The sequence below is a fragment of the Acinonyx jubatus genome, chromosome D2, assembly GCF_027475565.1.
Source record: "Acinonyx jubatus isolate Ajub_Pintada_27869175 chromosome D2, VMU_Ajub_asm_v1.0, whole genome shotgun sequence".
NCBI classification, from domain to species: domain Eukaryota; kingdom Metazoa; phylum Chordata; class Mammalia; order Carnivora; family Felidae; genus Acinonyx; species Acinonyx jubatus.
In genome coordinates, this window is record NC_069393.1 from 63,794,407 (window position 1) to 63,810,386 (window position 15,980).

The following is a 15,980-nucleotide window of genomic DNA, read 5'->3' on the forward strand; positions in this document are numbered from 1 at the left end:
GAAAGTCTCAACTGGTACTAGAGCCTTGCTGGTAATAAAGAATCGGGACAATTACAGATTCCCATTTGTCCAGAGAAACAGAACACACATATTCCCAGAAAGGCTCGTCTGCCCATTTCGTATCCCAACATCAAACCACTCTTGGTTTTAGCCATGTCTCTGGACATGTTACTTATTTTAGAACAATCTTACAGAAGAGTAACAAGTAGGTCACATGCATTTTAAAAATACTATAACCCTAAGAGTTTTATAAATTGGGCCATTAAATGCTTCTTCCATAAAGAGAACTATGACAAACTTTTGTGATTTCAAAATTGGCAAAACGAATGAAAATCTGACTTCAGTTCCTTTTATTATATAGGAAGAACCACTTTCTTCCTTTCATTATGCAATTAGAACTCAGTCATATGTCCCCTTTGACTTTTTGCTTTGGTTCTCTGGAAGATCATTACTGAGTTTTATATCTCATGATCTTACAGTTCTGAAATGTAGACTTTCTGATTTCAATCCTGTCATTGTTATTCATTATTGCTTAATTCTTTCTTTTCCATCGGTGATTATATTTACCTTTGTTTGAGCTTTGTTTTCATTGTTTTGGGATTTTTAGTTAGTGAGTTTTGTCCTGTTTTGGTATTTGTACATTTTATGAAACACTACTTTAAGTGTTTTTGAAAGCTCTTAAGGAAAGAGGAATAAAGAATACTTATAAGGACACTCAGCACTTCTGGAGAGCAAAATAGTTTCACATAAAAATCAAAGTTCCAGTAAAGAGAGCATCATGCATAATGCATTTCTTGTGTTTCACAGTGCTTTCAACACAAGAGGTACCCCAACTGCTTGAATCAGACCACCTGGATGTGAAGTGAAGGGAGAGAAAGGCCAAATTACCCTAATTTGATGACTTTGTAGAACCAACACATTTTCTTCACAGGCATTGTGTAAACTTTATAATGCACAGTGTAATCTATACTATTGGATGTTTTCTAAATCCTGTGGTAGAAGTTGGGAAAGCATGAACCAGGTGGATTTTAGAGTCAGATGCCTTGGGTTAGAGACCCCAGCTCTTTCACTGCTATGAGACTATTTATAAGGTACTTGACTTTTGTCAACTGCATTGTCCTTCACTATGAAGTGGAGATAGTGGTAGAGTCTGCATTCAGTCTCACGTTCAATCAACAGTGATTTGGTACTTATTAGTGCAAGTTAATTTTATTATCTTATTAGCTCATTTGATCTTTATGCTAGCCGTATGATTTTGGTAAAACAGCATTGAGTTCCCTCAATGCTTAGAAAGATCGAGCAATTGGACATTAATAAGAAGCACATGGGCTCTGAAATTTTCTACCTTTTAATTGACATGATATTCAAGGCCATCCTTTGGAAATGTAAAGTGTTAAGTGTTCCTTCAGCGAGCACATCATCTGGGAAGTCTTCACTTACCTCCGTCCTGGGGGCCCACCTGCCCTTCCTTCGTGCTTCCTTAGCTGCACCACGGTTCTCTTTTCATAGTGGGTACCCCATGGCAGTGCAACCATCCATATGTCTGTTTCACTGGACCATATGTTTGAAGAAAGGGATTGTATCCACGTTTTGTACCATCAGTACCACTATTATAATAACTCAACCAACATTTGTTTAATGAGTATGTGAATGAATTAATATAATTTGCTTCATATTTAGTTTCCTCCAAAGCAGGAGCTCCTCTGCATGAGACTATCATAGGTATAATCTCTTTTACGTAACCTTTATTTTAGGATGGTCAGTAACGTGGCAAACTAGAATATTCAATTTCCCAGTTTTTCTTGAAGGTAAGAGAAGCCAAATGATAGTACTTTCCTAGGAAATTAAGCAAATATCTACTGGGAATTTCTGGAAATACTTTAGTTTTCTAAGGTAAGCATTACCATTTCTTGTTGCTTCTATCTTTTCTTCTACCTGGAATACTGACATGAGCCAAGAGGTGGGGAAGCCTTCTTGTAAGTTGAGAAAGAAATCCCTGAGCTTAGTTATAGGAAAACAGAAGAAGCCTGGTTTTTGGATCAGCTGAACAAACCCAAGATTATCTAGCTCTGGGTTTTCATTACACGATGAACATCAATAATCTCCACTTAGCTAAGCCATTATAATAGCTTTTCTATTACGTATAGTCTAATAAAATCCATAACTGACAGCATCTAAAAGATTTCTTGAACTAATAGCTTTGTAGGAGAACAAATGAATAGGCACATAGTTATGTTAGTGAACAAGACATTTTCTATTTCTTTTCCAAAACTTAATTAGTATAGGACTTAGGATCCATTTCTAGGGAGAAATGATAACTTTTGTATTGCACTTTGCTGGAATTAAGGGATCACTTGTGTGAAGTTCTAGAATGCCGGCATTCCCATGGACTGCTATGGCAGATAGCTCTCATATCCTCTGTAAGAGTTTGTCTTTTCAACATGCACAAATTCATGTCCAATCCCAGCTCCAACTGGAAAGAGAGATATGTATGGAAGAAAGTAACACTGGACTAAAAATTAAAAGTCATCTGTTTCAGACTTAGTTTTTGCCACTTGATGGCCAAGTTATGTAATTTTTAAGTGAATTTAAAATCACTGAGGAAAGCAGCCACCACCTGTCACCCATTTTCTACTGTAATTGAGACCTTAGCCTGAAATTAAAACTCCTCTGTTTCCCCATTTACCCTTCCAACTGCTGCCTACTGACACTCATGGAACTGGCATCTTAAAGGAACCCACACATCCCTTCACACTCTTGAAAACCACAGCCAACCACCCCTGCATTCTCACAATTGTTCCCAGGATGGCTTGTCTTGAGCTGTCACCCTTATTCAGGCAACACCCCCACTGAGCAGGGATCAAGGGATTGAATTGTCTGAGCTTGCTCATGAGTAAGTTGAGCTGTAAACTCAGGAAAATTGAGTTTTGCAAAGAGAGCGAGCCCAGTTTTACAGATTGCACTTCTGAGAAAGAAGACTTGGAGACAGCTGCAATCTCTTTGCTCATCATTTGGTGAAACATAAAAACATCCTCTGTGAAGATGACTCCATAAAGGCAGTAACTGGAGAGCCCATGATTTTAATCACACATCATATGTAGGGACACACTCTCAATGGCAAATATCAAGAAAATTATAACTAAATTAGATGGTTGCTGGAGCCTGTGGCCCTGAAGATGTAGGCAAAATTGCCTTAAATGTAGAACACACACAATTCCGTGGCCTGTGGGGGCCCATGGCTCCCTAAAAGATTTCTGCAAATTTCATGTGGGCCTCAGTTTCCCTGACCTCTCCTGCTTCTTAGGGCTGGTGCTTTTGTTTGCCTCCTGAACTCTTATCCAGATTTTAAGCTTAATCCTCTAATGTATTCCCTATCAATGCCACAATTGCAGTTAATTCACTTATTTTACTTCACTGAAGACTTAGGCATTATGAAGAAATCTTTAATTTTGTGAAAACCCATACAGTAATCAATTTGATAGTTTTCATTAGACATTTTTCCTCCTGAGGTCCTTGTTAGTACTTTACAACCCAGAATCTAGACCTCTCTCTGCCAACTGCTCTTCTCTTGTCTAGTTAGCCCTTTGCTTTGCCTTGGACTCACTATCAAAGAGTATCTTGGGATAAGAAAATTGCAGCCATGCATCATCAGATTTCCAAAAATGCAAAGACCCTGAAATCCTGGATATGTGTGTGTGTGTGTGTGTGACTGATCTACAACACGCGCGCACACACGCACACACACACACACACACACCTACAAGTTTTAGAAATTATGATCTATAAGGTACCAGATATTCTAATATGCTGACATCCAAACCACTTTTTCTAGATTAACTTTTACCTCTTGAAGGGCATCAAATCTATCATCAGAACAAAGTCTTAACATTAGTCCAACCACTGGAGTCCTTCTGAATCTTGAGTGTTTGTACAGCACCCTACATCAGCATAATATGGAGGTACAAAGAATTTGAAGGCGTGTCTTATCGGTTAGCATGCATTATTGGAACATAAGTCATTTTTCTATATCCTAAACTAGTATACAAATAGTCTGCCTTAAAAAAATACTCAACCCAAATCCCCAAGCTTATACCCTGAGAAAGCTGACAAATAACAAGTGTAATAATTTTAGCACTTACTCCATACCAGGTATTTTCCTAAGCTTTCACAGTAATTATATAATGTCACAATCCAATCCAATGAAATAGGTACTTTTATTATATATATATATATATATATATATATATATATATATATATATATAAATATATATATGGGGGATTTAAGTCCTGGGTTTTAATCCTTATGCTGCATCCCACTCTTTATGTTTTAATTTTAATTCCAGTATAGTTAGCATACAGTATTATCTTAGTTTCAGGTGTACTGTATAGTGATTCAACAATTCTATAAATTTATCAGTGCTGATGATGGAAAGTGTATTCTTAATCCCCATCACCTATTTCACCCACCCCCAACCCCCCACTCATCTTCCCTCTGGTAACTATCAGTTTGTCTCTATAGTTAAGAATCTGTTCTCTAATTTGTCTCTTTTTTCCTTTGTTCATTTGTTTTGTTTCTTAAATTCCACATATGAATGAAATCATATGCTGTTTGTCTTTCTCTGAGTTATTTCGCTTAGAGTTGCAAATGGCAAGATGCCATTCTTCTTTATGGCTGAATTATATCCTACTGTATATATACCACGTCTTTATGCATTCATCATTTGATGGACACTTGACTTGGGCTGCTTCCATAAATTGGCATTTGTATATAATTCTGTCGCAAACATATGCAATAAACATATCTTTTTCAGTTAGTGTTTTCATATTCTTTTGGGTAAATACCCAGTAGCAGAATTGCTGGATCATATGGTAATTCTATTTTTAATTTTTGGAAGAACTTCCATACTGTTTTTCACAGTGGCTGCATCAGTTTACATTCCCACCAATGGTGCATGAGGGTTACTTCCTCTTTACATCCTTGCCAAAACTTGTTTTTTCACCCCTATGTTTCAGATTAGGAAACTGAGGCCCAGAGATATTAGGTCAACAAGATTATAAACAAAATTGTGCAAAACTGAGATTTGAATAAAGGTTTCTCTGAATCTGTATTGTAATCTAACATTTCTAGAATTTGGTTTGTGTGGATTTTTAATGGATATAGCTATTGAATAAAAGTGGCCCACATAGTTAGATAAACATATAATAGTTAAGGGAATTAATGAGTGGGATCAATATAGCAGCTGTATGTTCAAACCAAGCCAAGAAGTATGTTTCCAATAGCACACCCATTTCTATAATCCTTGCCAACACTGAATACTCAGACCAGATGAGTTCCTAATCCAAACTGAAGCAATGGTAGGTGTTCAATATTTTAAAGCTTCTTGATTGTTATACCCAATAGTTAGCAACTGCCCCACCCACAACTCCACCGCCAACTGCACTACTCTAATGGGGAAGCCGTTCAAATGTTAACAGTCCATCTGTTCACTTGAGAATAAAGGACCTATCTGCTCTCAGTCCAATGTATGTTGCTTTTACAACTTTAAATACAATGCCAGAGGTAGGCTCTTTTATTTCCCTCACTCTCTCTGGCATTTCTAGTTGGAGATCCTAAAATGGACTACATCTGCATCTCAGATGCAATACACATCAAGTAGGAACTGCACGTAGATTTTCCAAGTGTGCTTCATTAGTCGTGTGACTATCTGAGAAGAAAAGTGTCCTGGAGTCCAATAGATGATACCTAAAAAATAACAGGCTACACTCTGCTGTGACCATGTCTTACTTTCTAAAGTCTTTGCTCCACACAGGCCCTACTTCTCTGCTTCATTTGGCTAGGTAAATATTCTCTCCTGTTGTGTTCTCTTTGGAGCATAAGCATTCTGTACGAATGTGTGTGTGGGTGTGTGGGTGTGTGTTTTGGAATAAAAACTATTCAGTGTTCCATTAATGAGATAATGTATTTATGTATCATGACAATAAACACAGCTGCAAAATGGACCATAAAGAAGTAGATGACATGCAGATTTCTGTGCCCAACGTGTCAACTGTAATTGAGAAATAAATTAAATGATCCATCTGCTTCCCATCATTTACTCCTTTATTTTTTTTTCAGGTATCCATGGTTTTTAAAACCAGTCAGAATTATTTATACTAATTACTCACTAAAAAAAAAAAAAGAAAATCCATGTATAAATTAAATGACTTTGTAATGCAATTTTGCCAGCCCTTAACATACCGTGCTTCTTTCCAGCCCTCAAATCTAATGACTATGATGAACTCTTTCTCCTTATTAATAGTTTTCACTTTATCATGCCAATACTATTGAATTTGCTCTTCATTACTGTCTTATAGGCACTGCTAAAATAATGTATCATATAATAGACTTCACAGCAATCTAATCTATTACTCTGGTAGTACTTGCCAAGGAAAAAGAAAACAAACAAGAAATAAAAATAAAATAAGCAAGTGAACTAAAAACCTATTTAATGCAGCTTACAATGGTAAGATTCAATCTGCTCGCTAATAATATTCATAGGTTAGGGTTAAAATAGCCAACAGCCACTGGAACTAATTAAATATAATTGTACTATTTTTTTTTTTATCCTACTTCAGTGTTATAATTATCCCACTGAGAAACCGCAAGTCAGTGCTGGAGAAAGCAAAAAAAAAAAACAAAACCTTCATTGTTTTCTCAAACATTTTCATGTTCATGCTTCTCTGCTCTGGAAACTCCGTTTGTTTTCCTGAGCCCCAGGGACATCCCTGAGATAATCCTATAAAATATTTGTAGCATTTGGGGTGAGATGGAGGGGAATAAAAAACGGGAAACTCTCTTTCAAAAGGTCTTTATTGGCATCATTTTCTTTTACTTTTTTATTACGAATGATTTAAATCTGTGTTCACCATAAAAAAGGAGTGAAGGGATAGAACATATAGAAAACCAAAAAGAAAAGACGTAGAAACCATCTATATCCTAATCCAGCAAATATAACCACTGCTAACACCTTGTTGTTTATTCTGGCAGTATTTATTTATGCATTGTACACATATTTTTTTGTAAAAGAAGTGAGATGCTGTGAGATTGTTTTGTAACCTATTTTTCTCAACTGACAAGATGGTACATCTTCCCATGTCTATAAATATAGATTCACATCATCATTTTAATGGTCACAGAGATACAAGTTATGTTGCCAATTTTCCATTGCTATGTACAGCTTACCCTTCGAACAACACGGGATTTAGGGGCACTGACCCCCACACAGTAGAATATCTGCATATAACGTTTTACTCCCCCAAATTTAACAACTCATAACCTACTGTTAACTGAAAGCCTTACTGATAACATACTCAATTACCATGTATTTTGTGTTATATATATCATCTACTGTATTATTACAGTGAAGTAAGCTAGGATAAGAGAGAAAATGTTATTAAGGAAATCATAAGAGAAAATACATTTATGATGCTGTACGGTATAGAAAAAATACCCTGCATACAAGGGGACTCATGCAGCTCAATCCCGTGTGGTTCAAGGGTCAACTCTATTCACTATGTGGGTGTGGCCAGCCTGGTTCAATTTCTTTCTGATTGCTCTTCCGTAGCCTAGTCGGAGGACTGGTATGGGATTTCCCTCAAAAATGGGAATGGTTCTGACCCATGTTACAGGCCCCGTGGATCTGTGACAGCAACTCTCCTACCACAGTCTTGGAAATTACTTTTTTCCCCTGGTTTCACTGCAGTATAACTGATGAAGAAAAGTTACTCATATTTGAGGTTTATAACTTGATATTGTGATATTATACATATACAAAACATATCCACAATGCACACACACACATACACACACACACAGTGAAATAATTACCACACTCAAGCTAATTAAGGTATCTGTCACCTCATATAATTACCATTTTATTTCTTTTTTTGTGATGAGAACACTGAAGAATTACACTTCCAGCAAATTTCAGGAATACAATACAGTATTGTTAACCAAACTCACAATTGCTGTGCAAAATTTCAGTTATGCAATATGGCTTCTAGATGTCACCCTTTTTAAAAAAATAACTGGATAAACAAAGGCAAAGCTATTTTTAAGAGTTTGAGGGTAAGTCTTGTTCTATGTCTCTCGTCTCAACATTTCCTGTTGTACAAGTCAACTCCCCTACCCGGTTAGGGTCTTGAGATTTCTGTCTGTGACATGGGTTATTGTGGTGGGTGTAGGGGAGAAAAGTAAAGCCGCTTTCTAATTAACACTATTCCTCTGCCTTAACAGTTACTCTTACCTCAGCCTGGGATGTCCTGCAGAAGAACTTTTCCACTCAGGATGTGTGTGCTTTGGGGTAAATAGCTTAACCTGTCTCTGTCTTCCTTTAGCCATTTGTTGTAATGGAATGATAGTAGTCCCTACCTTATGAGACATTTATAACAAATAAAGGAATTTACACAGCACTTACTAAAAGTGCCCTGCCACTTACCAAGTACCATGTCTATTTTTATCAGTTAAACCCCAAATATCCCCATCCTTCAAATTCCAGTGCAACCATCTCCTTTAGGAAACTTTTCCTGTATCCTTAGATGGATATGAGCATTCTCTCTTTTGACCTCCCATTTCCCTAGTATTTCTCTTTTTATAAAGCAGTGTAATTAAATATATTAATTTCCCTTGCTAGACCGTATAGCTCTTAAGAAGAAAGGTATCACTTTCTGTTTGTAGCTGGCTGAACAGTATCCTCACCACCACCACCACCATCACCCCCTGCCACACACACACAAATTCACTTCTTAACTCCCCAAAGCTATTAATCATACCTCATATGAAAAAAAATGGGTTTAATAGATGTAATTAAGGTAAGGATCTTGGATTGGGGAAATATACTGGGTTATCCTGGAGGGTATGATATAATCACAAAGATCCTTACAACTGGGAGGCAGAGGAAGACCAGAGCCAGACACAGGATACTTAAGACAGAAAATATGGCCAGAATAATCTAGTGATGAGCCAAGGAATGCCAATAGCCTCTGGAAGTGGAAAAAGCAAGACAAAGATTCTTCCTTGAGCGTCAAGTGGGAACCAGTCCTGCTCACACCTTGATTTTAGCTCAATAAAAACCATTTCAAATTTTGACAGCCAGAATGGTAAGAAGATATATCTGTGTTGTTTTAAGCCACTAAATTTGTGGTAATTTGCTACAATGTTGATAGAAAACAAAGCATCTAATAGGATGCTTAGCATATTGTGGACCTTCAACAAATATTTGATGAATAAATTCATTACACACATAACACAAACAATAAGAAGAGTCCATTTAGGCAAGCCTTGGCTCAGTCAGTTAAGTGTCCAACTCTTGGTTTCAGCTCAGGTCATGATATCTCGGGTTTAATGGGTTCCAGACCTGCATGGGGCTCTGTGCCAACAGTGTGGAGCCTGCTTGGGATTCTCTCTGTCCCTCTATCTCTCTGTCCCTCCCCCACTCCTGCTGTCTCTGTCTCTCTCAAAAACAAATAAATAAACTTAAAAAAAAAAGGAGAGACCATTTAATCATGTCAATTGAGAAGGTCTTAATCAGTTCATACGAAAAAAAAGAAAATAGCAATTTCAGAGATATGTTTTCCCCCAGGAAATAAAACACATTTTAAAACTGTGGAAGTTAAATTACAATTCAGTTTCATGTGCCCATCACTTACAAGTCAGGGTGGATTCAACTGTGGTACTTAATTTAAATAATAGAAAAAAATAAATCACGACAAATGAGAAGACATTGACAAGCTTTTTCCATTTTATTTTGTTTTAATGGTACCACAAATCCCTAGAAAATGTGACAATTGATTCTGTGCTATGTTTATCAAACATACCTCAGCTCTAAGGAGCCAGAACTTGCCCAAAGGAGCATGAGTAGTGTCCAACCACATGTCTCTTCCCAGTCTCTTCTCTGCTTCCTGATTTAAATATCTGTTCAAGGCATGCCCACACAAAATAATCACCACATTAAGATGGCAATTTAGAAAGAGTTACATGGAACAGCTTCTGCTTTATAATTTATAATTTGTAAGAGATGCACTCCATTCATCCACATGGAATCACAGAACTCTGAGTGCAAGTCCCTGTCAATATTCACACTCTCCCTGACAGTATTTCCAAGTAAAAATTAGGATGATGTTTCCACCACAGGAATGAAATTGGCCAAATTTTTCTTTCTGTCCTACATTTCTCCTTCTCTCCCTGTGCTTCTTGGGATTAGTTTTCTCTGGAGTCACACAGGAATCCAATCACCTTGTGTATATCAAGTGACTGAGAACCTATCATTTACTTCCTACACAGCACTGTTGAGATTAGAAACAGAAAAATCCGCAGGACATGCATTAACAGTCTGGACAGGTCAATTCTCAGGCATTTGGTAAGAATGAAAGATACTTAAGGATAGAATCTATGTTGTGAATATTGTTTTACTATTCCAAGAACAAGGAAATGCTAAAGAATCTAGCATATCCTTTCCTAAGCATTCAATCTATAAAGTAGCTGTCCGAGTGATTAGTGTTCTCCATCAACTTAGGCCAGGCCCACAAATCACATGGTTTTCAGGCTCCAGGAAAAGTTTTTCTTTCTCACTAAGTGTCAAGATCTTTTGGACAAATCCCTGAGCTGGGAATCAATAAACTTACATTCCATTCTTGACTGTCCTCATTAATGAAGGTGCTTTTGGCTACAAATAATGGAAAACGCAACACCAACTGGCTTAAACAATGAAAACATTTATTATGTGAAGAGTTTGGCAGTTCAAGGATTATTAAGACAGAAGCTTAACAGCCTTCTCACAGCCTGTGTTCTATCTCTGCTCTCCAGCCTCACTATGCTCCTCTTACCCATCAGACAAACTCCTCTCATGGTCACAGACTATCTGCTAGAGTTTCTTGTATCATATAGGTATGAAAAAAAATCTAACCAAAGAAATGCTACCAGTCTCTTCTCCTGTGTTTCTTTTTAGGAAAAAGACATTTTACTCAGAGAGCCCTCCAGAAGATCACTCATGTTTTTATCAGTCATATAGATATCTTTAAACTAATCACAGGAGAAAAGAAAAAAATAAAGTGAGAAAAGAAAAAAAATTGGCTAATTTGGCTTAAACTAACCAATATTTCCTCTCAAAATCACATGTGAAGAAGTAAATACTCAGGTCTGATTTGAGGTAGGAAAATACAGTGTTTATTATACTATATCTTTGCCTAGTTGTACAAATTTACACAAAAGTCTTATATAAAATTTAAATATATATATAATCGGAGAAGAATTTCTTTCTGATAATCATGGGGTCACTGAACTCATCTAATTCGACAGATCTTTATCTAATGTATCTGTGAAATATAGGTTACTGACCTTTATCTTCAAAGGCATCAAAATTTCTACTCTTAAGAATTATACATGCTTGTGGCACCTGAGTGGCTGAGTCACTTAAGCATCCAACTCTTGATTTCAGCTCAGGTCATGATCTCCCAGTTTGTGAGATCAAGCCCCGCATTGGGCTCTGTGCTGACACCATGGAGCCTGCTTGGGATGTACTCTCTTTACCCCTCCTCTTGCTTACACAGTCTCTCTTCCTCTCTCTCAAAATAAATAAATAAACGTTAAAAAAAATAATTATACATGCTTGTGGAAAATCTAAGAGAAGTGCAACAACAGTTATAAGGTTGATTATATAAAGCCACACAAGAAATTTAGAATTCAATTTAACCTAAATTAGGAGGAAATCTAGTTCAGGTGGTTAAAAGAGGTGAATGAATCAAGACAGATTTCATGAAGGCAGTGGCATTTTAGACAGAACTGTAAGGTTGGGTAAGATTCAACAGGTGGAGACGGTAAGTGACGGTCCTTCATGTGAAAGAACAGCCTAACTGTGATGGAAAGTTGTATCTGCCTCTTAGCATCAGGTCATTATTTTCTTGGTAAAAATACCACTACTGTTTTCTATAGAAATAACTGTTCCACTCATATGCCTTTTGAATCCAGATAGTTTCATACACTCCCCTGTTCTAGGACTGTATGTGATCATGAGCATGTGATCTATGTGATCTAGGCTCATTATTCTATTTTCCTGTCCACAATGCTGGTTCAGATCCAATCAGAACTAATCCTGGGACTTTTTTCTTTTTTTAATTACTAAACAAATTGGCATCTTTGCCAATGAATTTGAACATGGGGGTATACAGGCCTAAAACATCTTACAGAAACTTTGCCATTGCAAAAGCACTGAATGAACATAGAGTCTGAAAATGGAGATACTGAGATCTGATCACACCATTTGATTCCCTAGTTTAATCCTCATTCAAAATCAGGTGACTTGTCTCTTCCATTTTGGAGATCAGAAAGTTTGTTCTTTTGATCAAGAATATTTTAAAATGTTTGTACCTAGGACACCTGGGTGGCTCAGTCAGTTAAGAGTCTAACTTCAGCTCAGGTCATGATCTCAGTTTGTGAGTCTGAGCCCCACATCAGGCCTTGTGCTGACAACGGAGAGCCTGGAGCCTGCTTTGGATTCTGTGTCTCCCTCTCTGCCCCTTCCCTGCTCACCCTTTCTCTCCTCTCTCTCTCTCTTTCTCTCTCTCCCTCTCTCTCTCTCTCTCAAAAATAAATAAACAATAAAAATTTTTAAAAAATAAAATGTAGGTCCCTGAAAATCTGATTTTAGTGAGACATTCAGTCACTTATAATAAAATGGATCTAACTGATCATTGAACAAATGTATAAAATTGGGAAAACACTGGGGTTTAATAGAAACGAACAGGTTGGAGAAGGGAAAATTCTTTGGAGAACAAAATATTTTCTGCAGTTGACATTTACATCCAGTGGGAGCCCACACTTCACATTCTCATGAAAAACAATCTCGAAGGGAACTCTAGTATGATCAAAGGTGCTGACAAATCATTTGTTACTTTTCCTATAGGGAAGTGGACTCTAATTCTCTCTTGTTGAACCCAGTGTGGTATTAGTGACTTGCTTTAGAAAACGTATACAGTGAAGGGAAGTTCTGAGGCATCTGATGCTAGGTCATTACAAGCCTTGGGGCTTCCATTCAGGCCTCTTGAAAAAGTCATTGAAAGTTGTGAACCCATAAGTAAGAAATCCAAACCTGAAAATCCATGCCGAAAAAGCACAATGTAAGTATTTAGCTTGAATTTCCCATATGAGCCCAGAATTCCTGTCATCTACATCCAGGTACAACAAATATGAATGAAGTTATTTTGGAGCCTGCATACCAACTCATTCTGCAGATGAATATAATCTGTCGACCTACATTAGTGCTATGTGAACAAAAGTCTCACACAGCCAATCCTGGCTTAAAGTCCTGACCCATAATATTTAAAATTTAAGCCACTAGGTTTTGGAGTAGTTTCTTACTCAACAACCACTTCTTGGAATAGAATTTGGTACGTGGAAGTGGGGTGCTTCTGTAACAAAATCTAACACTGAAATAGGACTGGGCAGCAGGCTGGAAATGTCTCAGGACTGGGCAGCAGCTGGAAATGTCTCAGGAAGACTGATGATGAAGGCAGAAAGGACAAGGAGAAAATTCTTGTTGGAATGTACATTAAAAGCAACACTTGTAATGTGGTGGCAGAAAGTTTGGCCACACTGTCACCTATGGTACAATGGAAAATATAGAACATACCTAATGAACTGGTGATTTGGCTAAGATGATAACTACACATATCTGGTCTCTCTCAGTGACAGATGATAAAATATGGATATCTATCTATCTATCTATCTATCTATCTATCTATATCGAGTTTTAAAAAAAAGAGCTATTCAGACTTTAGGCAAACTTCATATGAAATATAAATGAGCAAGGTTAAAACTATTTTTCATTACCAGCCTATCCAGAAAGCAAATACCTCTTGAAATAAGAAATGACATCAGGATAAAGAACACTTAGAAGGTTTAAAACCTAGGCCCTTTGTTAATATTCCAAAAAGATATAAAGTTATGCTTCATAGACCCTCTTAACCAGATAAAGGGGCTTTTAAGTACCTTAGGAGCTTTGTCTCTAGCATTCTGACTCTCAGCCCAAGCATAGAGGAACCTGCCTAGAAGAGATTTGCAGGTATGACTTCTTCTAATGTATTGAACCCCAAAACATTCAGAAGAATCTCATGAAGATTTTAAGATAATTTCAATTAAGGAAAAAAAATGAAAGAATGATTCACAGAAATGAACTAGGGGCAAGGAGGTAGACCCCAAAGCTGCAGAGAAACATTCTCAGGTAGTAGAGTTGAACTTTAATCCAGGAACAGATACCATGTTTCCAGCCTGATTTGAGAATTACTTTGGGCCAATGACTCCTATTTACCTCTTACTGTACTCCTTTTTAAAAAACAGGATTATCTATTTCAACTCTTATTCTTTGCAGGACTCAATGTTCCTTTTCCTCATACCAAGAAAGGCCAGTTGTATTGGTCAGAGCTGTGGCTGAAGAAAGTGGAGAAGGATTTTGGAATCAGAAACCATGTATTTCCATCTCAGCTTCTCTATGCACCAGCCCTATTGGTCAGGGAAATTTTCACTTAAGTGATAGATGCTTACTGAAAGGGGAATAATAAGACCTATCTTGTGGAAGTATCAGGAGGACTAAGTGAGATACCACCCATCAACATGCCTGTTTAGCACACTGCCTGACATATAGCAGGTATTCAGTAGATATTAATTTGTATCAGGGATGGAAATAGTGCTCTGTAAGTCAGATTCTACTAAAATTTTGGCAACATAGACATTTGGATTTCTAGCACTTTCCCTTTTCTTTATGGGATTGAAGGACTGATGTAAATGCCTTTGTGACTGATAAACTACAACAGTGAATCTTAGTGACTCACCGTTTCTCATACTTAGGTTAGCATTACTGTAGAAATCTTGCCTATTTCTTAGTATTAACAACCTACTAACTCTTTAGGGGAGGAGAGAACTTGAGAAAATAATAGTACCTGCTATTAATGTAAGTACACCTTTACTTGGATGGGCAACTTTCCCTGGCACAGGAAAAATGTGTGGCCTTCTAAGGAGAGTTGCTGGAATTTATGTGTTGCCAATTGGTACTTTTTGATAAAGCATGCTGAATGTTGCCAACAGAACTAGAATTCTGAATAAGAATGGCTCAGTTAAAAAAAAACTTTTAAAATAGGTTTCTTGGGTTAAACAACTTTAAGAATCGGTGCATATATTATACTCCTCCTTGAACAACGAGAAGTTCTGTTATACGCATTTTCAGTCAACTTAGAGAAAAACTGGAAACTGTTAATGCTAGAAACTTTTTCACAAGTAATATCTATTAATATTCCCAGGAATTAGCCCATTGGACAAATATTCACAAAATGAAAATCTATGCTGATAGTACACAATAAATCTCAAATATAAAAGTAATGCATCTGCACTTGGTTGTAAGAAGTGTTTTTTTTTTAATTTCAACTGGCTTGAAATTTCACTGGGTTTCAGAGACAATCTGGAAAAGCATACTTTAAGAAAACATAGGATGTTGTTTGTTTCTCATCCACTACCTTCATTTTTATAGAATCAAAGCCTATTTTTAGAGGTACAAGAGATCTAAACATCTACTTAATCCAATGTGAGAAAATAAAAGGCAAGTAAAGGTCAATGATTTGTTTGAAGTTTACAACTTGAGCCTCTGAAAGAGCCAGAACTACAAGTCAGATCTCTGGACTCCAACCAAAGGGAATATTATGTAGTGTTTTTAGGCTGCTCAAATTTAAATCTCAAGCTCTGTATTCTAGCACATATAATTCATTATCTGTAAGCCTCAGTTAACTTATTTGTGAATTGAGGATAATAATCTTAGTACATTGATCATAGAGTCATTATGTGGACTAAATGACACAATGACATATGAGAATACTTTGCCTATCTTTTAATGGGTACATTTATTAATGGTTATTATTTTATTAACAAGCCTCATGTTTTTCCACCATGATGTTTTA